Source organism: Haliaeetus leucocephalus, unplaced genomic scaffold (assembly GCF_000737465.1).
Source record: "Haliaeetus leucocephalus isolate CR32 unplaced genomic scaffold, Haliaeetus_leucocephalus-4.0 Scaffold362, whole genome shotgun sequence".
In the NCBI taxonomy this organism is placed as follows: Eukaryota; Metazoa; Chordata; class Aves; order Accipitriformes; family Accipitridae; genus Haliaeetus; species Haliaeetus leucocephalus.
The window spans coordinates 6528114-6554692 of NW_010972798.1; positions in this window are offsets into that span (position 1 = coordinate 6528114).

Sequence of the window (26579 nt, forward strand, 5' to 3'; positions counted from 1 at the left end):
CTCCAGGCATCTTCCTTTTATCTACTTTGACTCATGGAGTTACAGAAACTTCTATTAGCCGCATAAATGTCAGATCTTCTTTAAAATCTTACAAAATTCTTTGCTGTGTTGTATCTTACGGCAATGAGTTCCACACATTAATCATGTGTTGGTGTAAAAATGAGTTTCTTATCAGTTTTTAGCTTTCAGTCTTTGGATTTAACCATCTGTCCTGGTAGAGCTTTCTCTGTTGCATCCACGAGCGTCCATCCCTGATGCAGAGTGAGCTGGATGCCAAGACGAGCTCTGGTTTTGTCTGATGTTTTCTGGTAATGGGCTTAAAGCCGGTGACAGGAAGAGCTTGACAGCAAACCTCCTTTTGCAAAAAGTCTTCTGCAACTTTCTTGCTGAAAAGAGGGGCTGGCGGTGGAGCAGTTCTGCATGCCAGAGGGATGGGAAGTTCAGGCTGAAGATGTCTCCCAAGGCAAAGGCTTGGGGATGTGCCAGGTTGTGGGAGGTGGAGGTTTGGGAAAGGGCTGCAGGGCTTAGCCAAGGACCAAAGGAAATGTGGAACAGGGGAACGTTTGTCTTGATTTAATTTGACACTTAAACTGGAAGGGGGTGATTTGTAGCTGTGCGCATTTAAAAAACTCCTTGAGACGGGGAAGTGGAGGCAATAGCAGGTTTGGATGCCAGATCAGATAAGGCCCTGTGGGTAATGCCTCTACCTTACTCATTTTTATTCAGCTTTATCTCCAGGCTCCTAAAAAACCCAATAACTTGAAATCCTCCACTCCTGACTCTATTTCCAATGTCTCCTTTGCAGTGATATACCCAAACACAATGAGATGTGCGCTGCTGTATTGACTTAGCCTAGCGCAGTCCTCCTTGGCCCCTCCATCACGTGCCCAAGGGCAGTTTGGTGCCTGGCCGCTGCTGAACACCGAGCTGCGTGTCGGGATGTCTTGAGCAGCTTGGGCTGCCACTGAGAGACTCGGTGGGGTAGCGGCCCAGAGCTGCTGGAAGAGGGTCCCTGAGCCCCCCACCACGTGCAAAATCCTGATACTGTGTGTTAGATGGTCCGTACGGATCTTGATATAGGGACTGCTCCTTGCAGAAGGCAATGGGAGGGGGGGGGGTTGGGGAAGCAGTGTTGGAGAGATCATTGAAGGTTTTCCTCACCAGGGCCCATTGCTTGTGCAGCAGAGGAACGGAGCGGCTGCCTCGGGGCTCACTGGCCTCCTGGGCAGCCAAGCACGGGTGCATTGCAGGGAAGGAGGGAGGCAGGCACAGCCTGGGCATGTGGAGGCATCACTGAGGAATGTGCCCACACCCTCCACAGGGCACATCACGGGGTGCTGGCATGAGCCGAGCCCCATACGGAGCCATTCCAGCAGCTGGCTCCGGAGACAGGCCCTCAGCAGGTACTGGAGTGGCTGGTCAAGCACGTGGAGGCTCAGGAAAGCACTGGCTGGGTTGAACGCGTTTTGGCACTGACCCTAATCCTTTCCAGCCAATACGCTGATTGGAATTGAATTTCCAATATGAACAGTCGTGGGACTCTATCCACAAGCCGGCAGGGAGAGCTATAGATTTTTATCATGTGTTTCACAGCTATTTCTTTTATTTAAAAAATAAATAATAGGAGTGACCGTTGAAAACACTCCAGTGGCTGAGCTCTCCTGGCAGTGCTGGGCAGGGCGAGGTGGGCACAGATGTGACCATGGGATGGTGAGGGGGGGACTCACCCCGTCCCCTCCCCAGCTGCCTGCGGTGGAGCAGTAGCTGCCAGAGCTCCAGCTCAGCCCCGGCTGTGTTTGCTGGAGATTTCTCAGCCCCTCCGGGATGGAGATGGGACTCCCGATGGACTTTGCAGCTGCAAGAGTTGCATCCAAACTGAGTTTCTTCTCCCTGCAGCTTCAACCTGTTTCTTCCTCAGCGCGGGTCCCTTCTTCCCTGCAGCATCTCCCCACCCGAGGGGTCCAGGTATCTGCCTCCCCCCTCCTTCCCTGGGGGGTGGCCAACCCCAGCCAGGCAGCCGCTCCAAACGGCTTTGCAGACCTCTGGCAGGTCTCGCTGTCCTTAGCCGCTCTCTCACTGTTTATTTCCCACCTCTGTTACCAGTGGCACCCAAAATGGGGCATATTTACAGGCAAGACTGGCAGAGCTGGGGAGGGTGCTGGAGGCGAGATGCTCTTTTTGTATCTCCCAACAAAATGCTCCTTTTTTAATCTTTTTAATTTTTTTTTTGCTGCAGTACCACACTCCTGCCTCGCGCTCAGCCTGCGATCCGTTACATTCCCCAGCTCTTTTCTGCAGAGCAGCTACCTTGCCAGCTTCTCTCCGTATTTATTTAGGCTTCCTCCCCCCACCCCGTATTTGCTCGGTCGAACCTTGCACTTGTCTTGGTGAACACCCTCCTGTTTTTCCTGGCTCTGTCTCTGGTTTATAAAGATCATTTTGAGCTCTAATCCTGCCTCGCTATGTTGTCTGAGCAGTCCTGGCTCTGACACGAGGCACAAGCTCTCTAGCAGGTGATGAGAGGTGATTTTGGGCCTTTTAGAGCCATGCACAGGTTAAGGACAGAGCCAGTTCCTCTTCCTCTGACCCTTTCCACCCTCATCTCTTTAACGAGGCTGGTCCACGTGGGGCAAATACCCAGGGAATGCTCTTGCTTGAGGATTAAAAAAAAAAAGATAGGCAGCATGCCCAGGGAAAAGAAAACATCCTAGAGACGCTAGGAAAGGGGCACAGCACGACTCTGCCCTGGAAGAGCCTCCCCTCCACCCCTGTTGTTATTGCTGCTCCCTCTTTTGACCTGAGCAGTTTGCAAATATTTTCAGTCCTGCAGGTTGTTTCCATTAGGAGGAAAAAATCAATGAGGCAGCCAAGAGTCTGTGGCTGAGCCTGCTCTCTGCTAAAAATGGACCGAATGCCGCTTTCCTGAGCGCAGCAGGATGGGTTTGCCTTTTCCCAGCTCTGACCCCATCGCCTCCCGAAAAGTCACCTCTCCAGGCTGGTGCTCCAGGTCTCCCTGCCTGCCTTAGAGCTGCTCTGGCTTCTCCTCCCTCGCCCCGTGCCCGGCACCGGTGCTCATCTTGGGCTGGGGTTCAGCAATTCCCACTAATGGGAAAACATTCCTATCATTTCATCAAGTCGCTTAATAATTTGCCAGAAATGCCTATTGATTCCTTGCACGCTTCTGTGCAGACAGAGGTAAATAAGAGTCATTCGTCATTGCATTATGTATCGGTAATTAAAAATTACTAGGTAACTTCAACCAAAATTGAATAATTTGAAGTAAAATTAAATAATTCTAGGTAATCAGTACTAAATGAGACCATTATTTTACTTATCAGTGACTAAAAATTACCAGGCATTTTTCCTCGTTTGGATGCTCTTCCTCCCCCTCCATGTCAGTAGAGCCTTTCTAATTTGTTTTAATTGTTAATTTTAATGAGTAGTGTTTTTCTGATAACATTTTAGTGTGCTTTTTGTTGTTTTGGTTTTTTAGAGATGGCTTTTATTGCATTGCGCAAAGCCTGAAGCACCTCAATGTGGGAGCAATTTGGAAGCTAAATTATTATTATTTATTTAAATCAAACCCTCCAGCCTCTTTAACCGTTTGGCTGATTCTGTAATTGCCGTAGCAGTGTGATGGAAATGCTCAGCGCTCGCCTCCTCGTGCTACAGGGCTGGCGAGGAAGCGCCTGGGTGCTCTTCTCAGCTCCATGACCTCCTGCATGGCATGTCCCCTGCCACCGGTCCTGGCTCCTGGGAAGTTTTTTTTTTGATCCAGAGCAGTTCTTTTACCCTGCGTTTGCACAGCACCTCCCGTCAGTGTCCCCCAGCCGTAGGGTGATCCTGGCTCAGAGGCATCCAGAGGTGGCCGCGGGTAGGAACCTCCTGCTGCAGGGTCTCATCCCATCCAACGAAAAAGCAAGGTTTGGGGTTGGGCAGCAAGACTCACAATTTCAGCCTGATTTTTATCTGGTTGTGGCAGCAGGGTGTGGTGAGGCTGCTGGTGGACTGGTTTTAGAAAGGGAGGTGACTCTTGGACGTGAAGCCACTGAAGTCCTTAGGTCAAGGATACCTGAGACGCTCTTTGAAGCTCTTCTGCTGCCCAGTTCCTTGCCTTGGCTAGTGGGGCTGTGTGGGTACACCGTCCACCTGGACCCCCCAAGATACTCCACAGCCCCAAGAGGCAGCCAGGATCTGTGTCTGGTCAAAAAGACCCAAATGGCTGAAGGTAAGCTGTCGCCCCAAGGTGCTCTGAGCCTTGTCTGCACCCATCCCCTCCCAGCTGTTTCCCAAGGGATTCCCAGTCCGTGTGCTCACAAACTGGCAGGGGAGAGCGGGGTGGACTGGGCCAGCGCTGCTGCATTCCTCTTGCCCTCAGATCTTGAGAAATTAGGGCTGATTTGCCTGGTCCCCTCATGAGCCTCCCTCCCTGGCAGGGGCATGCCTGGACCTCTGTGTCACCTCCGGTCTGCCCGGCAAGGGTTTGTCACCTCCCTGCTCCGTGGCACGATGCATTTGTGCATTCAGCCAAGAACGACGCTGGCTCGCTTTGCTGCTGCTGGGTTGCATTACAATCTTCTGTCTGTGGCAATTTGCTACGCACCATCGCCCCAGGGGCACGGCAGGATCTTCTGTTCGCCAGGTTGCTCCCTGTGAGCCGCACAGATGCCTTTCACCCCAGGGCCAAAGCTCGGCGAATCCCTGTAGGTATCTCACTTAACGTGTTCCTGTCCTGGAGGTGCTGATGGGGCTGGGGGCTGGCTGCGAAGGGTGCGGGGACAGGTGGGAGACCCTCTGGGTTACTGCTGTGCGTGGGGGTCCCCGTTCAGGGTGCCTGGGGCTATGCAGGCATCCTGCCCTGGGCTGCTCTGTGCCTTAATGGCAGTTAAAGGGAAAAAACCTGCTGCCGCCTCCGTGGAGGATGGCGTTTATAAAATATCCTTCTAATGTCCGCTTACCAGCCCTCAGCCTGCGATAGCCTCTGCTTTGAGCTGACCAAATAAGACAGCAGGTGGAATAAGCAAATCGTTTGGGGATTTATTTTATTTTATTTTTTTAGTGAGTTGAACTTCCCTTCGCTGAAGTCCTAGAAAATAACTGGTTGGAAATCTTCATCTGTTGCTGGTGTCAGGCCTGTCTGTGCTCTCCGTGCTGTGGTGCTTTCCTGGGCCATCGGCAGGCTCAGGGCAGGGAACGGGCTGGGAGGCAGCACGGAGGACGGGAGCCGGGGGATGGCTGCTGCAGCCGGGGAGCAGGGAAACTGTTGGGGTTTGTTTAGGCAGCCAAAAGAGGAGTAAGGGTGGACTTACTCCTGCAAGCCCTGCTCCTCTCCCATATGCATGAGGTCACCCATCTTCCAAAATCCAAGCAATCCAGCACAATCTCCACCCTGGGCTGGGACTGGTGGGGAGATACCTGGCAAAACCTGCTGCCGGGCTGTTGAGGGGCATCCAGAGGCCCCCAAAGTCTCTTGCCCACTTGCCCAGCCCGGTGGCCCCAGTCCCTGGCTCCGTGGCCAGCCCCTGCCCTCTGCTGATGAGACCTGGAAGTGCCAAATTCAAACCAAGCAGCCCCAAATCTGCCGGGTGCCCAGCAGAGCTGGGTACCGGGGGGTCTGGATGTGGCTTTTCATTGAGGTCTGCCTGGAGAGGCTGCTCCCCGCCTCGTACCTCTCACACCCAGGAATAGTTTTGTGGTACTTGGCATTCATTCCCCTACACTTAATTTCATCCTATTTAGAGCTAGTAAAAACTATTCCCTGCAAGCAATTTATTCAACAAATGTAGCTGGCACTTTCTGTTACTGAGTTGTCCAGGAAGAGACCACAATTTTTAATGATTTTTTTCCATTCAGCGAATGCTCTTTATGACCGTATTTGAGCTTGGGGTTGTTCATGAATGGCAGTATAGTAAAAAAAAAAAAATATCCGGTGGCCTATCTGAGCTGCAGAGTTTGCTATTCACGCTGTGAGGCTGGGCACCTTATCGCACCGCGTATTGTTTCTCTCCCCTGAATAGGAGCCCTTGTCTCCCTCAACTACCTCCACTTCTACCCAGAACAAAATTAATTTCATCCTGCAACAAATCTGGCTGCTTGATTAAATGAATCTGTTGCCAGCCCCGAAAGATCTCTCGGTGAACAAAATTTCATTGCTGGTTGAACACCCACCCAGCCAGCCACAGATACAAGCGGGTGGAACCCAAAGGAGCTCAGAGCTGTATTTACACTGCTAACCTGCCTCTGATCCCTTCGCTCCTGCTTATAACACCCTGGAAAGCCGCTCCTGAAGGTGTGCAAATACCCTGGGCACCCGTGGATGCACACTGAGCTCCCCCCACCCCGATGCCTGCTCCTGGCTGATGCCTAGTCAAGCTTGACAGATTGAGCTCTTTTAATTTTTCCTTAGAAATCAATCCCTCAAGCCCTTTAATCTGTTGTAGGGTGTGTGTCCCCCCTGCCCCTCCACATTAATTTCTCTACAATTTGGTGTGCTCTGAAGACCTGGGTGTATTACTGAACCTGGGGTTGGAGGTAGGATTCTGCTGGCATCGCGTCCCCATCCCTACCCAGCTCTAACCCTCCGTTACTCGCAGCCTGGGATGATGCCGCCTGCTCCTGCTGCCATCCCACGCGCTCACTCTGCCTTGTTTCCAGGGCTCGCGAACGGCATTGAAGCCCTTTTTATTCTGTCTAATCATGACAAACGTAGAGAAATACTCACAGTCACTTGCCTTGGGAGGGGTTTGCCAAAACCATCCTATTCTGGAGTGTTTTTATAGTAACTGTGTGATGAGGAAAAGATGGCGAGGGCTCACCGTTCCAATTAGGATCGTTTCTGTCTTGCAAGAGGGATTGGCGGGTAGTATTTATGGATATGAGTAGGTTCAGAAAAATTCCTAGCACCATCTGTTTGAGAGAGAACAGGAAGAATTTCAATATGCTTTAGACCTTGAAGAGTAATGTTTGTATAACAGGCTCATAAAATCAATTTCTAATAGTTACAGGTACCCCCTCAGGAATTTAAATAGTCTGTTAACAAAGTTATTCCATCTGCCAAGCAAATACATTAAATATGCATGCACCATACTGTATATATGGTTGCATGTGCCTTCTACCGCACGGTGTGCCCTCGGGTCCTGCATGCCAGTTTTGCTCCTGGGTTATGCTCGGTCTTTCCCAGTGGCACCATGCTGTGTATTCCCGATTCAATGTAAGCTCGCTCACCTGCCTTTGGCCTGGTGGATAAATCACCTTTATGGCTACCTTGTCCCTTGGGAGCCGAGGATGGGGCTCACTCTGTCCTGGTCCCCTTCCCATCTCCAACTCGGCTGCCATATGACGGAGGACTGGCTGTGGTGACAGGAGGGTCTGAAGCACAAATAGGGAGCAGACAAGGGGCAGGATCAGTCCCTTCACACTCTCTTTGCAGTTTTCTTAAGCTGGCGTTGCAGCCTGGCCGATGGGCCAGCTGGGCTTTGCTCTGCTTCCAGTCTCCTCGCTTCTCTGCGGTGCCTCACTTTCCCATCACCGCTTTGGATCCGTCGGCTGCTCGGTGCCAGGGCTCCGCTGCATCCTGCCTCGGATGTTTGAAAACAGGCTGACAATGCGGGGCATATGCAGATGAACTGCAAATATGTAATCCCGTTAATTAAATAGTTTGTATGTAATACTGCCCGTGGAGCTGTGCGATACCTCGCCAGTTCTGCAAAAGTTGTATTCTCTGTGTTATCGAGAGTGATTTATGGCGAGAGTTAGGCTGTGTGTCCACAATATCGATGGAGGAGTTTGCTGCCTATTGTGTTTAATAGCTGTTGGGGTGCCTTTTTGTACCGTCATGTCATTTGCTGCCTGCCAGCCTATGCAGGTCTGGGAGCACGTCTCCCTCCGGGCAGAGTTATTGATTACAGCGTGGTTGGGGTAGCCGCTGGCCGGGTGCCAGCCGTGGGTGCCTTCTCCAGATGGCTAGCACGTGCTGAGCTGTGGCAGGCATGGGACTCGCTGGCCACTGTCCCCATGTCCCCCTGCTCGCCCGGTGCAGCTTCACCCTGGGGAAGGTGCCCCAGCTCCTGCGGGGAGCCCGGCTGGTGGGGAAGCGATCTGCCCTCCCCACCTTGTTTCAATGGGAAACGAAGTGAAGCGTGAGCAGCTTTCTGTGCCAATAGATTTATTTCCTCCCCCCCCCTTTCTTTTAATGTAGTCAGCGAAACCTCTTTGCTGGGGAGCGGAGATGGAAGGCTAAAACCTTGGGTGAATTGCAGCGTGTGCCGCTCCATATTGTGGCGAGGCAGCCCCCTGCATAGCCCAACCTGCGCGGTTTTAATGGATTTATCCTCTCCATCCCGCAGGCAGATGAGGCACAGAAATCACACGGGATTCACCAGCGGTCAGGCTGGAGATGTCCCGGAGGAAAGAGGCAAACCCCCCCGCACGCCTGGGGCACGCCGGGAGGCTGGGATTTCCTATGCGTTCTTCTAGTGATGATCCCTTTGTGCTAGGCGGTTTCTTCTTCTTTTTTAATTTAAAAATCCATATTCCCACTTCCACATAGCTCGTTATCTCAGGGCGTGTGATGAGGTGTCCAGGGCTCTGTCCCGGCAGAGATGATGCAGAACACATTCGCGCGGGCTGTTGGATCTGACCCCCCCTCTCCCTCGGGGAGCGGGTGGTTTTCATTTCAGCCTCTTCCATTAGAAGCTCTAAGGGGAGCTCCATCTATTAACTGAGAACTGCAGGCCTGTAAATTTTGGCAAGAAAAAGCCCTTGGAAGCAAATCATCTGTATTTTCTCAGGGCTGTTTGTCCTTCCTCTTTACATGTGCAGCCTTTGCTGGTCGGGAGGCAGGTACTGCTGCTGACTCCTTCTCCACATGTGCAGATTGATGGTGTCTGCTCCAGAGCCCGCTCCCTCTTCCTTTCCTCTCCCTCTCCCTCTTGGTTTTGTTCCTTCCCTTTTGAGCTGTTTCTGCTTTGTTTGGGAGACTCCTTTAGCTGCCAAGTCCTGATTTGTATCTGTTCATTTCCTAGGGCAAACGCATTGATCTGTGATTTCTGTTATGATACTGCAGATTTCTGCTCCCTTTTTTCTTTTCCTTTTTTTTTTTCAACTTTATCCTGCCGTCCAGGAGGTGGTTTCTGCGCTACGGAGAAGCGCAGTGTTTCTAGAAAAATGTGTGTTTCCCTGACTCATAGCTGTGCCTAATTGCGTACAGAGCGAGCGTCCATCCCTCTTAGTTCCAGTGTAATTCTTTGTGGTGTGTTCCTTTGTGATTGTGTTATTCCAGCAATAACAGCCACTCTCCTTCCAGATATTTATTCTTTTCATGAACATCAGCATACTGGCAAAGGGTTGGGCTTTTTTTTTCCATCTTAATGCTCTACTTCATAGCTCAAATCGGGGATTTATGCTTCAGGGATCTCAGAGAAGACTTTCCTCTTTTCTGCTACCTCTTTGCAGAAGTGCCGTCTTTCTGCGCCGGGATTTGGAGTTCTTGGACATGTGTTACTGCTGCCGGGGATGCTGCTTGCTGCTTTTATACTTGTATTTACTGCAGTGCTTTGCTCTTTAATTTTGTTGTTCTCTTTCTGGCTCAAAGGCGAAGTGATGCAAATGAAGGCTGGATCGTTTGGGTTGCAGACAAACAAACTCTGGCCACCCTGAGAGCGGAGGCTGGGGAGGGAGCGGGAGGGCAATGGGCAGCATCTCTCCCTGCAGCTGCTGTGGCTCTGGGTGTCCAGCGAGGGCTGTGACGGAGGGACGACAGCCTGGGCCGGGGCGGGTGAGCACCCAAGGGGTCCTCAGCACCTTACACAGCAAGGGCAGGAGGAGAAAGCATGGGTAAGGCAGGGATGCCTCCCAAATATACCGCTTGCCTGTATCACACCTCTCCCTGCGCTGAGGATAAAGCATTAGTCTTTCATCCTGGAAGACCTTATTTTTTATTATGAGTTAGTTTTACAGCACCCTGATGTGTGCTCAGCACTTTACGGTGCAGGGAGAAAGATGAGGTCCATGCGACAGGTTTACCTGGCGTTAAATCCTGACCGAGTTACAAACGAAAGAGGCAGTATGCCTGTGTCCTGGCCTTCCTCCTGCCTTGCTGCCTCAGGGGCTTTGAGCCGCTTCTACCTTTTTTAGCGACGTGAGAGGGTTTTCCAGCCCTGTGGCAGCCTCGCGTATGGTGCACAGCTCCGAAACGGGAACCAGCGAACCGTGTGGTGCTAGGACCGTCCGACAGCCTGGCACAGCCCTCCCGAGCCACCTGCGAGTGGGGGCAAAACGTTGGCATCCAGCAAAGGCTCGTTCGCCCAGCCCGGCGTCTCAGCTGCAGGCTGTGCCGGAGCCGGTGGGACCTGGCAGCCGGCAGTAGCCGTGTCGGGGTGGGTTTGCAGCCGGGAGCCGTGCTGGAGGAGGGCAGGCTGTGCCGGAGCCATGCCCCATCTCGGGCAAGCTCTCAGTGCCCTGCCAGAGGGTTGTTGGGTGCTAGCAGCACCCCAGCCCCGTCGTTGGAGAGGGGCAGCCTGCGTCCCACAGCTGCGGGGGTGCTCGTCCTCGACCAGGGTCGAAACGAGGAGACGATGGGCCCTCTGCCACATCTCCGTCCCCATCCCCGGGCGCTGCCGTCGCCCTCCCCGGCTGCGTGGGAACAGCTCCCGGGGCTGGAGCATGCCGAATTTCACTTTTCAAATGGGGCTCCTGGCGCCCGGCCAAGCAGCGCTTCGTGTTGTCAAATATTTTGGCAAACCGCGTCTCAGCTTTAGTCTGAAGCTTCTTTCGCTAGGGAAACGGCGTCGAGCCGAGCAGCCAGCGCAATCCTGGCGCGGAGGGGAGGACCGAGCTGCCGGCCGCATCCTGCATGGGAGGTGCTGGTGCTGGGCTGCCGTCGCATCCTGGCTGGGGTGCGCTGGGGACCGCAGCTGGGCATGATGACTGTGGAGAGCAGGGAAAGGGCCAAGAAAAGGTGTTTCAAGGTGACTGAAATGATTTGTGAAATCAGGCTGAGCGGGGCAAATTGTATTGACAAGAATAAGAAAACCCTAAAAAGTGATTTTTCAATTCGCTATTTTGGCTTTTTGTTCTGAAATTGCCCTGTATTAAAAAGGGAATAAAAGGAAAAAAAAAAACCAAACCCCAAGCTCTAAGTAAACTAGAAATAAGGGGACTGTATTTTTTTACCAGCTCATTGGAAAAATGAAACATATTTGTTCTGGGTCAGACCAAAATGAGCAGAGCAATCAGTTATCCGCAGAGCCACAGTGCAGGCTGGCTTTCCTTCTGCTCACTCTCCTGGGCATCTTTGAAAGAATATCCAATACCTTTTTATGATGTTTGAAAGAAAATATCTCTGGGGAGGGAAGAAAAGCGAGGTGTGATCCCAAAAAGTCTGCTTTTGCAGCTTGGACGGACCCATCTTTCCCTCCCGTGGCCACCGCTCCTTCCCCCTGCCCGTCACGTTGTGCGGCTAGAGCACACGTACTCACGGCCCCAGCACCACGATAGGTTTCGAAAGCCTGAGAAATCCTCCTCAAAGCCTGGTTTCCGGCCAAAAAAACCCGAGGTTACACAAACATACGCATAGCTTGCAAACAGGCTGTGTGTGTTGGATGGAGAGCAGCTTTGCGAAGCAGGTGTGAGCTGATGCAGGAAGAGCTGTGCTGCCTGATGTCTGCGCCGAAAACCAGTGTCAGCCTGCAGACTGAAACCAGGTCTCTGGAAGTAAAAATACAAAAACAAAAAGAAAAGGAAAAAAAAAAAAAAGGAATAAAAATCCATCCCTGCAGCAGCATCCCAAGCACAACCCCACCGGATCCCCAGGCTGGTGGGTGGTGCCACCCTTTTGGGTTAGTGCTGCAGGACCCCTTTTTGCAAGGCCACCCATCCAGCTGGGGGGCTGTGGGGTGACCCCCCCCAACCCAGCTTACCTACCTGCAGGCCCCCACTGTGCTGCTGCCATCCCGGTTGTGCTCCCCGAGCCCTGCAGGACTTGCTCATGCCTTTGTAGAGGTTTGAAAGCGGATGGCTCCTTGGTGAAGGCACCCCTGAATTCTTGTGAGCCAGTGAAACCTCCTAAAATCCCGGTTTCTGGCAGCTGCCAGGAAAAAGCTTGTTTGGATTTAAAATCTGCTCAGAAGAGTCATTCTCTTCTGAACAACTGCGGCTGTCAAAGCACCGCGGTGGGGTTGCATTTATTACATATTAATGACTCTACATCAGATGTGTTTGCTTTACAGTACCAAAATATTGGAAATATCAAGGTATTAGCATTCCCGAATGTGAATTGTCAGCTGTGCAAATCTTGGGGTCTGGGAGCCCAGCAGAGCTGTCGCGTTACCCACAGTAAACGCTCCCTGGGCCAGTGAAAGCTGTCGTGGCAGGGTGCGACTGCACCATCCCGGGGCTGTACGGTCATAACCCTGCAGAAGCTGGGAAACCAGTGGTGTGAAAGATGTGAGTCTGTCTCACTCTGTCCCGGAGCTGTCGGCTGCCCCGACCTCTCATCCACATGCTTTCAGCAAACAGGGGGCAAAGCGGCTCGTGCCGGTGCGATAATGTGGAAGGAGGCGCGTGGTGTGAAAAAACTCGGGAGGGGAAGGGGATGGCGGTGTTTGCGCTGAGGGGTTTTTGACACCCAGTGTCGGAGGCTGAACTGAGCAGACAGAGAGATGCTCACTGGCGTGGAGAGGGTCTTTCAGAGCGTATAAGCCTTTCTCTGATTGCTTCCCAGAGAGGCTTATTTAGGGATTGAACCTTATCCCCTGGGTTGCTCAGCAGAGCAAATGTCTGCGAGAGGGGCCGAACCCCTCGGGGTGACCTCGGCTGAGTGTCTTCCTTCCCTTGCGCTTCCCTTCTCCGGTCCTCCCGGGCAGGGAGGGATGCTGCGTGTGTTGGGTAAGCGCTGGGCAGAGCTGATCCTCCTGGGGCTGCTGCGGGAGAAACAGCAGTAATGAGGCTGGGGAAGCCATGAATGGGACCCTGCTGCTCGTGTGATTTCTCTAGGCTGATAAAGGAGACTGAAATAGCAGCTCTCACTGGTTCCTTGGCCAGGCACAGGCACTAGGAATTATCCCTCAAGATGGTTTTCTGCAGCCTCCGTCATTCCCCTGCGAAGAACCAGACCCTGACTGAGACCAGCCCCGTGGGCAGCCGGTCTGGCTCTCTCTCAGACACCTTGCTGCCAGTGGGGCTTTTGCTTGGGCTTGCAGATATCCCTGGATAGTTCATCAATAATATGCTCTTTCCTCGCACGTGAATCCACCAGATCTTGGTGGGTGGGTATGGATGCACTTCCTGGCCTCTCTTGTCCCCCTGTTTTGGTTGGGGAAACTGAGGCACGGGGTGGTGGGGGTGTGAGCACAGGCGTCTCCTCCTGTGCAGGCGAGACTGTGGCAGAGCTGGGACCAAAACCCAGGGGGTTTGGTACTTTACCTTGCGCCTCTGCTGTAAATCCGCCTTTGTCCACCACTCGCTGCTGCTCGGCATTAGCATGATATTAGTTTGAGGGAAACGTTGACACTCTGTTGGGGTTTTTTTTGGTTTTCTGTTTTTTTTTTTTTTTTAAAGCATGTCATGTGGGAGTTATTAAAGGAGTTGCCTACATTTTACAAATATTTCCAGGAACACACTTGCCGTTGTCTGGGGCTGTGGAAGAGGGAGCGTGATGCTGACCAGCACGGGGCTGGCTGCCAGACCACACTCTCCATCCATCAGTCCATCCCCAAAACCTCCCTTCCCCCCCGGTGAATCAGCACCAGTGATGGGCCAGGGTGCTGAAGCATCTGCTTATCCTGCTTTGCCTCAGCCGAGATGACCGGAGGCTGCTTTCCCCCTCCAGTGTAGCATGGGGGGCCAACGGCCACCCCCTTCGGTGCACATCCAGTTTGGGGTATTTGCAGCATCCCCCATCCCTGGGGATGGCGGTGCCTGAAAGAGAACTGCAAAGATTCCTTGGGGGACATAGGGAGCTGATCCTTCCTGGGGGGGCGGCCATGATTAACACCACACTGATGACCGCTGGGGCTGGAGGGCTCCTTCCAGGGGCAGCCCTGGAAGTGGGAGGAGAAGCTGTGGCTAGTGGAAAGGCTTGTTAAAAGGCTGGGGGGTTGTCATGGAGAAACTGGGGGGGTTCTCTGCAGGAGATCTGCGGGTAACGCTGAAGCGAGGAGTAACGGCAGTTCTCAGTGCCACCAACTGCCTTGATCCCCCTGGCCATAACTTACGTGGTCATGACTCAGAGTAAAGTGCCTCCCGCACCTGCCTGCCTCTATAAGGGATAAATAATAATAGTTTGTGGTTAAAGTATTACCCTCAGATGATAATCTGTGGGACATGGTTTATTTAAAGCAGCTGTGCTGGGAGGGGGTAACTTCTCCGTCCTCAGCGAGAAGTTGATTTGTACTCATGGTGCTGGCTTCTGGGCCATAGGGAGAGGGATGCTGTCGGATGTAGGGTTCTGCAAGTGCTGTGCTTGGCTCCGCACTCCCTGAAGCAGGGAGGTGCAGGGAAGGGTGTTTTACCATTTGCAGTAAGAGTGGTTACCGCGCTTGCAGACAGAAATTATATCAGTGAAACTTCGGCAGACGTCTCACCATATGAGCAGGTTATGCTATAAAACAAATCCACGCAGCACCATTTTCCCAGGGCCGTTACCTCCCTCCAAGGACAGTGGTTCCTTGGGGCTGGGTGACCAGGATAACACTGGGGCAGGATTTCAGCCTGGCTCTTGAGGCTCAGAAGAGGTTGGGGGACAGACAAGAAAAGTCTCCTGCAAGTGGGTGGCAGTGACGCAGGGCAGAGCAATGGTATTGCTGGTATGTCGAGCACCTTGTTTATTATACCTCAGACGTGTCGCAACAGTGCTGGGTTGTGTAATGGTTTCCAGGAGATTTTCCTGCTTTCAGCTTTTGGGGCTCTCATTCCCAGGGTTTGGTTTCTGCCAGAAGTGGAATGTGGTGGAGAGAATGAGTTAAAATCAAGCCCTGCTCAGGTGGGGTTTTGCGTGGAGATACCAAGCGTGTGATGAAGAGAGGGAGGAGAAGACTTCTGCCTTTTTAAATTGTTTCTTTTGTGAGCACCTTTCTTCCTGAGAGCTCACATGCACAGGGTGAAAGCTGGGTGCAGTTTCCAATCTTGGTAGTCTGATGCTACTCCATTTCGCGCAAACTGTACGCGCTGACACCAGGCATTTCGCCCACAGGGAGTTAAATATTTCTTTCTAGCACCAATAAGAGGTGGCATTTGACAAATGGCCTTGCCTTCTCACTGCAGGAGGCTGAGGCTCCCGTGATCCAGCCCGAGCATTTCTGAGGCACCCCTCCTGCCCCCGCCTGCCTTCTCTCGCTGAGCCCGAGCCCTCCCCAGGCCCCATTTCACCACGTTCCTCCCTTTCCCTTTGCTCCTGTGCAGTTTTCCTCTCCCTTCATTCCCTGCCTGGGATAGGAGAGTTCGCACCAGATGACGCGAGTCCCCTCGGCCGCTGCAAGGTGCGAGTGCTGAGAGAGCTCAGCTCCCCGCTGCGTCCCCAGTTTGGGGCTCAGATAAATCCGCAGAGTTGCCAGTCAGCGAACACGAGCTCCTCGCTCAGCATGGGCGACCCAGGAGTTTCAGAAGCTTAAAATATTGCACAACTTGGAAGAATTATCACTGGGAAAATTGCTGCAGCACCCCGGGGAAATTCAGCTCTCCGCCACAAATGCGGAGGCATTCGAGCTTCTCCTTGAAGCGGCTGCAAGAATTTTTCAATTTGGCCATCTTTGTTTTCCAGGACCTCATTCGGCACATTGGCTGAAATCTTCCTGGCCTGGGTTGTGCCCCCACCTCCAGGGGATTTTCTTATTTTTGAAAACTCCAGCTAAATGCTGGCACGGTTATAAGGAATTGAGGGAAGATCTTAAAGTGGAAAATGTTGAGCAAGCCTGGGTAGTGTTGGAGCGCGTGGCACAGTGAAAAGAGCCTCCTCGGTGGGGACCGGGCTCCCTCGTGCTGCCGGCTGCTGCGCTCAGCTGGGCACGGCGCAGATGAGGTGTGGGCACCGGAGAATGCTCCCGTCCCTTCTCCGTCTAAGCGCGACAAATAGCAGGGTACAGCAACCCCAAACCTGCTGCCCAGTGCATTTCTCTGTAGGGAGGTGCTGGGTAGAGGGTAAGGGGGACCTATCCGGCTCACCGCTGTGTCCAGGCTCCTCGCACCCCCGGGCTTCAGCCCTCAGAGGATGAGTTGCACCACGTTGCTGAGCCCACAGCAAGGTCCCCCTCTGTGTTTCCCTTGCAAAGAATGAAATAACCTGGAAGCTGTCGGTCTCTGGAAGCAATTTAGCATGGGACGTGGCTATTAATTTAAATAGATTACAGAAATTTGAACTAAGCTGCATATAAATCTTCTGACCGGCTCTTTGGGCTTTGGTCTCTGTTGTTTACACACTTTTTTATTTTTTTAAATTGTGTTTTATTGATTCCTGAAGCTGTGATGTTTTGGTCAGAGCTCGCTGCTCCCTTTCTGGGCACGGGTGGCAGGCAGCTTCGCTCTTCCACACGTATCACCTTTCAGAGCTACTGTGAGTAGGACACAGATGTTGTTAGGTCTCAGGTAAAGCCATCAAAGGTGGACGTTCAATCAAGTTTGACATCATCTTCAACCTGAAGGCAAACGGGTTGGTTTTGATTAGCAGCCTGCGGGGCTGAGCCTAACCCGTATCAGAGCTGCTGCTGCTACTTTACCTGAATGGCAAAACCACAGATGGTAATTATAACGATAAGTGCTTACAGATTTCCTAACAACAAAGATAATTTGTTTGCTCCATGCCTTGTTAGAAGGGGAATTTTGTTCTGGTGACTGGGTGGTTTGCGAATCAGTCGTTGCCCTTTCACCCCTCCGTCCCCGGCTTGGCTGTTCCCCCCAGCGCGGCCATTAGACGTTGATCCAACAAGAAGGGTCCTGCTGAGTCTGGTCTCCTCCGTAGCGGCCACGGAGACACCGACCCAGTGCGGGGAGAGGGATGCTGTACTGACACCCCTGGGATGACCTGGGATGCTGGGCAGGGAGGGGTCCTCTCTCTGAAATCCCCCCTCTCCTCACCCCATGCTCATGCACGCAACTTCTGGGGCGGTCGGGGTGAAAACTTGGTGCCAGGCTGCCCATGAGCTGCCGGCCGGCTGCTGCCGATCCACAGCAGGGTAAAGCTCAGCTGTATCTCTCATGCTCGCCCCATCGTCCCGCTGCGGGGGGTGACGAGGCAGTATGCGAGCAGCCAGGCTCACGCTTCTTATTCCAGGAACCGCTGCCAAAAACCGCGGCTTTCCTCCCGGCTGAAGGTGACCCGGCGTCCGAAGTCTTGGGAGGAAAAAGGGGAGAGCTTGTCACTATTGATCTCTGACAGCCGGAGGTGTCCCTCCAAGCTGCGGCCGCTCTCCGGTGCTGGAGACGGGTTACCTGTAAATTAAACCAGCTGGTGCTGGGGGCTGGGGGCTCACTGGCAGCCCTGGCCTGCGGCCACAGCCGTTCCCTGGGCAGAAAGCCCACGGGTCGGCTTGGACCCCGGCTTGGCGGTGACCGAGGGCAGCATCTCGCCCGTCATGCGGGCAGGCAGATAACAGCTTTGATTTCTGGGTCTCGCTTTAATTATAATGGAAGGATGCAGCTCGTTTAAGTGCCCGCTTTGCTTTCCAGCGATCCCTCCCGGCTGCCAAGTGTGCTGGGCTAACAAAAGCATTCCTCTCCCTGCCGGGGCCAGCAGCGGCAGCCCGTATGGTGAGCAGACGGAGGCGATTAATGCACACAAGACCAGCCTGCCCGGCTCCCAGTCCCCGCGCACAACCTGACACCCCTGAGCAGCCTCTCTGCGAGGAGAAACTACCCTTGAAATAGAGACCTCCTCCAAAAACCATCCTTGCACCTTTATACGAGCTCATCTTCGCCTCTCTGCCCAGTACCGGCAGAATACCTGCAAGGTCTCGCCCCAGAGCGTGTTTCTCCTCTCTCGCAGCTCAGATCAGATGATTTTTTCAGGGCCAATAGTACCTGGAGTTGTTCAAGAAGGTGATATTGATCTTGTTGATATTTGTTGCTTTAATGAGTCACAAATTCTGTCTGCGAGCAGAGGTGGTTTGGAGGTGCCGGCTGGCTGCTGCTAACCTGCCTTTCTGGAAGGGTAGGAATTTCAGCAGATTTAGAGAACTGGTGTTTTCTTAGATTCCTAAAGGAAATTACGTTAATTGCAACAACCCCCGTGTCCCCACAGAGAGCAGATGCGATAGGATCTCCCCAAATGTCTGCTCCTGATGACAGTAACCTTCCTACAGCTCTTCTGCCCCACAGCACTGAAGGACCTGCAGCGGGTGATCTGCCAGACCAAAACACTTACGGCTGCTTTGAGACCAAATTGTTTCTCTGCTGGTTCATCTTTTGGCTGTGGATGGTTAACCGGGCTGAGCAAAGACGTCAGCTCACCACATGGGCAGGGGACTTGGTCCGTCGGCCGCCACTGCTCTGATCTCGGCTGCGGCCAAGATTTCGTTATTTTGAAATGGTTTTAATATTCAGGCTACACTAATATCCGCACGTGGGCACGGTGTGCGGGGTCACAGCGCGGTGCTAGTGTGGAATTAATATAAATACTCCGTGGGGTATCTCTAAACAGTGGTCCCATATTAATCAGCTTAATATTAATCAGCTTTCTCCTCCACTCAGATCTAGCAAAGCCCCCACTCCAGAGCGGGACGTGGTGCCTGTTTGGGGATGCAGGCAGTTTCCGGAGCGGTGGCAGGAACGGGACAGTGTGCTTCTTGCATCTCTCGGATGTTCCTCACTAGGCTTAATTTAAACATTAACTCTGAATTTGCCTCTGGGCTCAGGGCATGGAAAAAATTAGAGCAAAAGGAGAATTTTTCAAGAAGCTCTGAGTGAGTAAAGCAGGGTTATAATAGAAATAGTTTTTGACCTTAATTATGGCTTCTAATGGAGATAGTTGTGCAACCTCAGCAGTGGGCTTTGGTATTCGCAGGCAGATCTGAGCCGAGGATGGTGACAGAAGGACAGCGAGGGCTCGGTGGCCTTGATTGCTCGCTTGCAGGAGGCTCTCGGAGAGCAGGGCTGAGGCCGGCGGGGGGAACGTTCCTCATTTCCACCAGCCGCAGCTCTGGCTCGCTCCATCCGGAGCTAAGGCTTCGCCTCATTTCTGCTTCAGACAAGAATATAAGTGGCCTCGAGTCCCTCGTTACTGCCGGAAGGATGTGCAGCCAGGCGCCCGGCACCTCTGGACGCAGGAGCGGGGAGAGCCTGTAATTTCCTGCTGGGATCAGCATGGCAAGTCCCAGCATGAAGGCGGCTCGGCTCGCCCTGCTCGGCTCCTGCCCCTGGCAGAGGCAGGGGGGAGCGGGCTGGCAGCCTGCCTCTCTCCCCTCCTCTGGGGAAGCAGTTCTCGGCCGGGAACGGCAACACGATAAACTCCGGCACTGCTCTCCAGGGAGGAGCGATGCCGATGAGAACTGCCAACCTGCAGAGATACTTGTTTGAAGGATCCAGATTGCAAAATAATGACACAGCGTTAGCCAGGGGTGGGAGTAGGACGGATTAATTACTGAAGAGGAAGCACATCACCTTTGGTGTCGGGTCAAACCTCCTCGCCCTGGAAATCTGCCGCTATTATTCCTGCTAGAACGGGTCACTTGGCACCGCCTGGGAGTAATGACGTGTGGAGATAATGTGATTTAGAAACCTCCGTTTGGGGCGATAAATGGATGCTGGCCCTTCAAGGGGCCGGGGATCGCCTGGCTCACCTCCTCTCCTGCCACAAAGGCAGCCGAGCTTCTCAGGCCACGGGTCCAGCAAAAGGCATGTTTGTGACTATGGAAATTCAGGTGGGGCTAGCGGTTGGGAAACGTAGCTGTGGGGCTGGAGGACACCAGCTAAGACCAGGGCCGTCAGCGGGGCAGACTGGGGTGATGGGAGACCCGGAGGGACTTGAAGAAGGTGTGACCTCCTCCTGTGCTTGCGCGCTGCCAGGAACAGTCATGGAAAACGACGGCGACATCTTGCAAGGGATCGCTCTCCTTCACATCTGCAGTGGTGCCGGGGTGGGTGGGGAATGGCAACCCCTCTCCCCCAGCGCGCTGTGCAGAGCTCCGTGTCACACCGTCCCCTCGCCAGACCTCAGACAGCTCTAGGCTGTCCCCAGAAGGAGCAGAATCACCTCCCAGGGATGCCCATCTGTTTCTTCTGAAATTAAATGCAAGAAATGTGGGTCTCTTCCCCATCGAGAAGGGAGGTGGGGTACAGCAAGCCCCCTCCAGGCCTCCGCGGGGTCTTTGGGAATGTGCTCGTGGCATGTATCCTAATTTCTCACTGCCAGAAGCGATGTCACAAGTGTGACTGTGAGGAGGGACCGGGGCTGCAGCAGCTCTGTTTCACCTCCCAGGCTGGGAGTCAGTGACCTGCGGTATCTCAGCGGCAGCTTCTGCCTTAGCAAGAGCAGAGGGACGATGCTTCGCTCTCAGGCGGGGACGAAGGGCAAGGTCTCCCCAGGTGCTCAGGGCCCAGCAGCCACCGCCAAGGCACGTGCCCTCGCGTTCTCAGCTCTCGGTTCTTGAAAAGACTGGGAGAGCTGACCATTTATTTTGGTCCTCGAAAGGGTGCTGGAAAACCCCAGCCCCAATGTGGGGGTTGAGCTATTTGGGAAATTCAGGCTTTGTTGCTGAAGATGCAAACGTGTTAGTTCCCCTCCATTGCCCGTGTCTCTGTGTAGGCTGCAGAAATAAAGCAAGTGTTTAACACGCAGGCGTTTAACCCTTTCAAGATTCCAGTTTATACATAGCATTAACTAATATAAAGAATTGTTCGGTGCATTTTGGCAGCTACTGTTTTAAAGTTCTTATCTCATTTATTTCTTCTTTTATCGCAGTTTTTGTATTGTGTGGTGAAGATTCGTCTCTTTCCTTGCCTAGTTTATCTATAATTCAGGACGTTTTTACACTTAGGTTATAATTGACTTTTCCACGCTGCAGCGACTCAAACAATAACTATTAATATTCAGCAGTCTATAGTGATAAAGATTTCCATTTACTTTCTTTTACTTAACCGTGTGAATATATGGCACCCTATCTCACACAGTTAATATTGAATTCATTCATATTTACTCTCCATTTTCCCATATAACAATATTGAAAGAGTGAGCACTGCGGTTTTGGGGACACCTGACTCCCGCACCCATTCTCAGTGGGCCAGCCCTGCTCACACAGAGGGGAGCTGGCACCTGCGGGTCCCAGCGATGCTGTTTGGGAAGAAGGTGGAGCAGAGCACGAAGCACAGCACCTCTGTCTTCCTCGCCTCCAGGAGCAGGATCCAGGTCCCACCAGCAATGAGGACACTGCATTTGCCTCCTGCTGCATTTGCAGCCAAGAAGCGGTTGTCTCAAAAACCCAGAGGGGTTTCAGATGGTGTAGGCGGGCTGCGAGCTGAGCCGGGGGGGCTGAAAATGGGCAAAATATCTTGGTAACCCTGCCGTGGGGTTTCTGGTACCCCTCGTGGCATGGGATAATGCCATGGATGGATGAGTGTGCAGGGTGGATTGATGGTGGAAGGAGCTAGGAGCTGTGCTTAGGTCTGGGAAGGCAGAGCAACTCGTTTTTTAAGGGGACCATGTTGCAACACAGGGCCAGGACCCTGGTTCCCTGCCACAGGGGCTTACGGTGTGACCTTATGCAGGACTGTCGAGAGAGCCCGAGGACACACCGGCCAGATCCCCCGTCCCTTTTGCTGCTGTAAAATGCACGACAGCGGCAGGTTCAGCTGGGAGGGTCTGAACACCGGTACTGCAGCCGGACCCGCCGCTGTTAGCGCCAGCAATTGCAAAGGCATTTTGGCTCTGCCTCGGGGGCTTTATTCTGCTGCACAGCCGCCTCCTGCGGTGCAAAGGCACCCTACAGCCGGGTGCTGCTGGGACCAGTGCCAGGCTGGCAGAGTAGCCTGGAGGGAAACCAGTGGGAAACCCCAAACTCCCTCGCACTGATGCTGGGCAGCAGCAGATGAGCAGCCACCAGCAGAGAGGATGGGGTGGTGGGAGGGCGAGCTGCCCCTCACGGGTGGCCTGTGGGGGACGAAGCTGTGCACGTCTCCTTCCCATTGCCCCCGCAAAAGCTGGATGCCTTCACCCCAGCCGCGTGGGGGCCTGTGTGGGACCCCCCCGGCAGGGCTGGCACCACCCATCTGCCCAGACTCCTGGCACATAGCTGGTGCTGTGAATGTGGGAAATGCTGCCCTGGGGAGATGCCCTCATCTCCGTTCATCTCCCTAACGGAAGGTGGAGCAGGGACCAGCTGCAAAAGCCAGCAGCGAGTTAGGTATTAATTGCAGCTGTGTCGAGCTGTTGTGACTGAGCTCTTCCTTGTAATTATGAAAAATGTCCTGCACAGGGGAGAAGTGGCAGGGCTGCTCCCCCCTGCTCAGAGAGAATGACTTTCCCAGGCAGCTTTCCTCCAGAAAAGAGGGGCTCTTCATGCTCTCCGCCCCAGCCACCCACAGAGCGGGGCTGTTCCCACCGGTGCCGTTGGTGAGCTGTTCCTGCACTTCACGGCTAGTTAAGGGCTAGTGGGGTTAAACGGATAGTCCATTAATCTCGGCCCCGCCGAGGTCAGAGCCGAGGGACACACACGCGGCGGGTGATTTATGGCCAGCCTGGGCCCGTGCCCCCTTCCCGGGGCTGCTGCCAGAGCTACCTAGCACGGCAGCCGCTTGCCAAGCGCTGGCAGGAGGGACAGCGTGCCAGCAAGCTGCTCCCCGGAGGTGACACCTTCGGCGTTTCTGCTGTCTTCCCCCCGAAAGGGACACTCTGGCTGCGGCCGCTGCCACCCTGGCTCAGCCCCGGGGAATAACTTGCCTCGCAGAGGTGCCTCAGGAGCAGGACTTCCCGCACCGAAGCTTTCACCCCAGCCACCTCCACTGCCCTCCCTGCCTCAGTTTCCCCATCGCTAGACAAGTCGCAGCCTCCCCGGCCTTGCCGGACCCGGTGCCCATCGTAGCTGGTGCAATGCCCAGCCTGGCGCGAGGGAGGGCTCCCACGCCGCCGGAGCGGCCGTCCCTGGTGTGCAGTAGGTGGCATGGAGCCAGCCGGCGCTCCGGGGTCACCGCAGCCACCGGGAGCCGGGGGTTGTCCCTGCGGCACGTGCGGCGATGGGTTTCCCTCTTTTTTAATGTTCCTCTTGGCCTCTGATCAGAAGTGCACACTATCTGCCTGTTATTAGCCTGCCTACCGCTATCTGCCCCAGGAGCAATCGCAGGGTGAATGAATAAACACAACAGCATTTAACAAGATCTGAAAGGAGATGTGATGATAATTTCTTCCCTGCAAATTGTATGCGTTCATGTTTTCAGCGCACTGAAGGCAATTAGAGCAGAGCGGAGCTGGCAAGGCGAGGGGCAACGCTGAAGAAGGCGCGACTATGGAGCCGTAATAACAATTTAGATTCTATTTAGATACAAGTGGCTACAAGTCGCGTCTCAATATTGAATCAATCGACACAGACAAATGATTTAATATGGAGGCATTTGCAGGAGTGGAAGGAGAGGGAGCAGCCTTTTAGAGGCGGCCAGGTGGGGACACGCGGATGGGTGGCCGGGACAGATCCAGAGCTCCCGTCGGTGTGGAGGAGAGAAGAGAAAGGGCGATCCTGTGGGGAACAAATGGCTTTTCTCGCAGCGTTTGGCACTCTGGGCTGGCTTATGTTCGGCATCGATTGGGGAGGTATTTTTAGAGGCAGTCTGGTATTTGTTAACCTTCTCATGCAGAGTGGAGCTCGCTTCTAGAAAGCATGTGTGCGCGCACGCGTGCGAAAGGCAGGAGAGATCCTGCCAGAGATAAAAAGTAAGTAGCCAGCCCCAGCCAAAGGCCGGGCGCAGCTGTATAAATACGCAGTGGCCCCCCTCGCCCCCACCTCCTCACGGCGAGTGGGGATGGTGACACTGGAGAATGCTTTGCTGTCATTAGTTAATTGAGCTGCTGATGTTAAGAAAAGGTTATGTATTTCTCCTGGTAGTTTTTCTTTGTAAAACTCTGACAGGGATCTCTTGCAATAGCGGTGGCAATGCCCCAGCTGGGGAGTTGGAGCAAATCTTCCCTATGGTGAGGATTTTTTTTCTTTTCTTTCCCCTCTTCTCCTTTTCTCCTTTCTGTGCGGCAGTGACTCTGCAGACGAGTGGCGAACCCTGAGCCACCCTGTGTGCCTGACTCCTGTAAGCAATACCCCTCGCTGCCGCTCCGTGCAGGGTCTGCCCGCCGGCCTGGAGACCACCGGCAGTGCAGGCCCTCTGTCCCCTTACCTGCTCCGGGAAACAGCCTGGGGACCGATGTGCAGTGGCTGGTGTCCCCTCGCAGTCGGGCACAAAGCGCCCGGGAGGGGAAGGGGGATTGGATCCCGTCTCCGGTGCTGGGAGCACTGCAGAAGTGTTGCAGTTTGGCAGGGCTGTTCCCGTGGGCTCCACCGAATCATACCTACGTGCATGGTGCTGCCAGAGCGGTCCCCAAGCATCCATGGCTTGGCTGGTGCCATGAAACTCATTTCCCTGCAAGTGCTTTTAATGCACGTCCCTTGAGACCGAGTGCCGGGGGGCCTGGGAGACAGTCTCCTTCCTCTGCCTTTACTCCGGGTTGTTCTGCTGGGAGGTTTTCCCAGAGGGAGAAGGGTCTCACCTGGGATCACTGTGAGCGGTGAGGCAGGCTGCTCTGCGGGGAGGTGCCAGGAGTGTGGTGGCTGGGGTCTAGCAGCCCGGGTTTGCTGCTACAACCTCCAACCCTTTGCTCTGGGGAGAGCAGAGCCCCTTGTGCTTTCTAGCCCTGGCAGAGACAGGGGCAGCGAGGAGGGGGTTCCCGTCTGTAGGTGCGAGGATGCGTTTGCTGGGACCGCAGCGAAGGTGCATCTCACATTGATGCTTAATGGTCACTTGAACCCCCTGTGCCTGTGAAACGCCGCCCAGGCGTTCAGCTCCTCCTGGGGACAGCAGGACCGGCTTTCGCGATGATTCATCTTCCAGCTGCCGTCCCCGAGCAGCTCTCAGGTGTTCGCGTCCACATGAAACAGAGGGCTGTCATTATCCGCCCCCTCGCAGCCGGGGCACCGAGGTGGAGCAGCAGGCTGGGCGAGCTCCCAGCTGGGGCGGCTGCGCCCACGCTTAGAGCGGCTCTGGCCGTGTCGCGCAGCATGGCCCCAGAGCCGGCTGCTACGGCCCTCCTCACCCCGCACGGCAGGAGCGGCTGTCCCCATCCCACCGGGAGGGGATGTGTCCTCCCGCGGGGGCCGGGAGGGGAACGGATGGGCACGGCGAGCCAGCGTGGAAGCACTGAGCGCGCGGGGTTTCACCTGCACTTTGCCCATGGGGACGCTTATGCCAGTGTAGCACGTCTTGCTACAGCTTTTGCTCAACCAGTTGCCTCCCACTTCTGTCTTCAGGTTTCTACCAAGTCTGCCTAAACCTCAGTGCTTTTATTCCCCAAAACATCTCTGTTCAGCGCTCTTGGTTCCTGAACCAGGCGATCACTTGGCAACCGATCTGCCAGCGAGGCAGCGCTTGCGCCTGCTTAACAGCCAGCCGTGCCGACCGGTGGCAAGCTCGGCTCAGCCGGCGCAACCCACCTGCATCCCTGCAGCCATCCTGGCCGAGCAGCAGAGCCCGCTGCCACGGAGCCTTGCAAAATACCTGCCATAAAACCAGTACCGAGGCGGAGGGAAACCTGTAAGAAGCGGCCGGGTGCAGCGTGGGGGTGATGCACGGCCATGCTCCCACACGCCGGTCCTGGCACCACGTCTCAGCAGGATGAAACGTGACCTCAGGCAGCCGCCGGGCCGACACCGCATCACCCTGATGGGGTCAGAGCCCAGCCGGGCGGTGGCCGTGTCCATGGAGGAGGTCACTGACCCCAGCTTCCCACCGCTGCCTGCCACGGGGAGGTCACCACAGCCCCCTCCGCCGCCACAGCGGTCGCTGGCTGCTGCTTAATTAATCCCAGGCAAAATTAATCAGTTGACATCCGACAGCTGAAGAGCGGATGGCAATCGCTCTGGGGCTGTGCCTCCTCCGACCAGCAGTGCTGGACCCGGCCGAGCACCTCTGCCCCCAGTTTTGGAGGCAGGGGCCACGCTGGGTCTGCCCAGTGCTGCTGTCGTGCAGCCTGGCCGGGACACAGGTCTGCGTTCTCCTTCGTGTACTGCCAGCCCATGGGAGGTGGAAGCGACCCCACCAGGGGTGTCCCAGGGGCTGCCTCGTTGCACTGAGGGATGCTGCAGCGGGAGCTGCTGTGCAGGAAAGAGCATTATGGCCATGGGTTAAGCTCCTGAGAAAGGTGACAGCAAAATGTCTCCGGTGGACTGGGAGAGCATTAATTCACACCACGCAGCCTGGTTTGCTCGCAGACAAGATGGTGTAGGGCTGAGCCTGCTCTTGCCAGGACCCTTCATATCCTGGTTGCCTGGTGGACGGAAGCGTGGTCCTGGCAGCATTTTGGTTAGATGGCACTTGACGCCTACCTTGGGGACTCGAGGAGGTCTGCTGGTGGCAATGGGTGATGTCTCCTGCTAGTCGCATCACTGAGGTCTTTCTTTCAG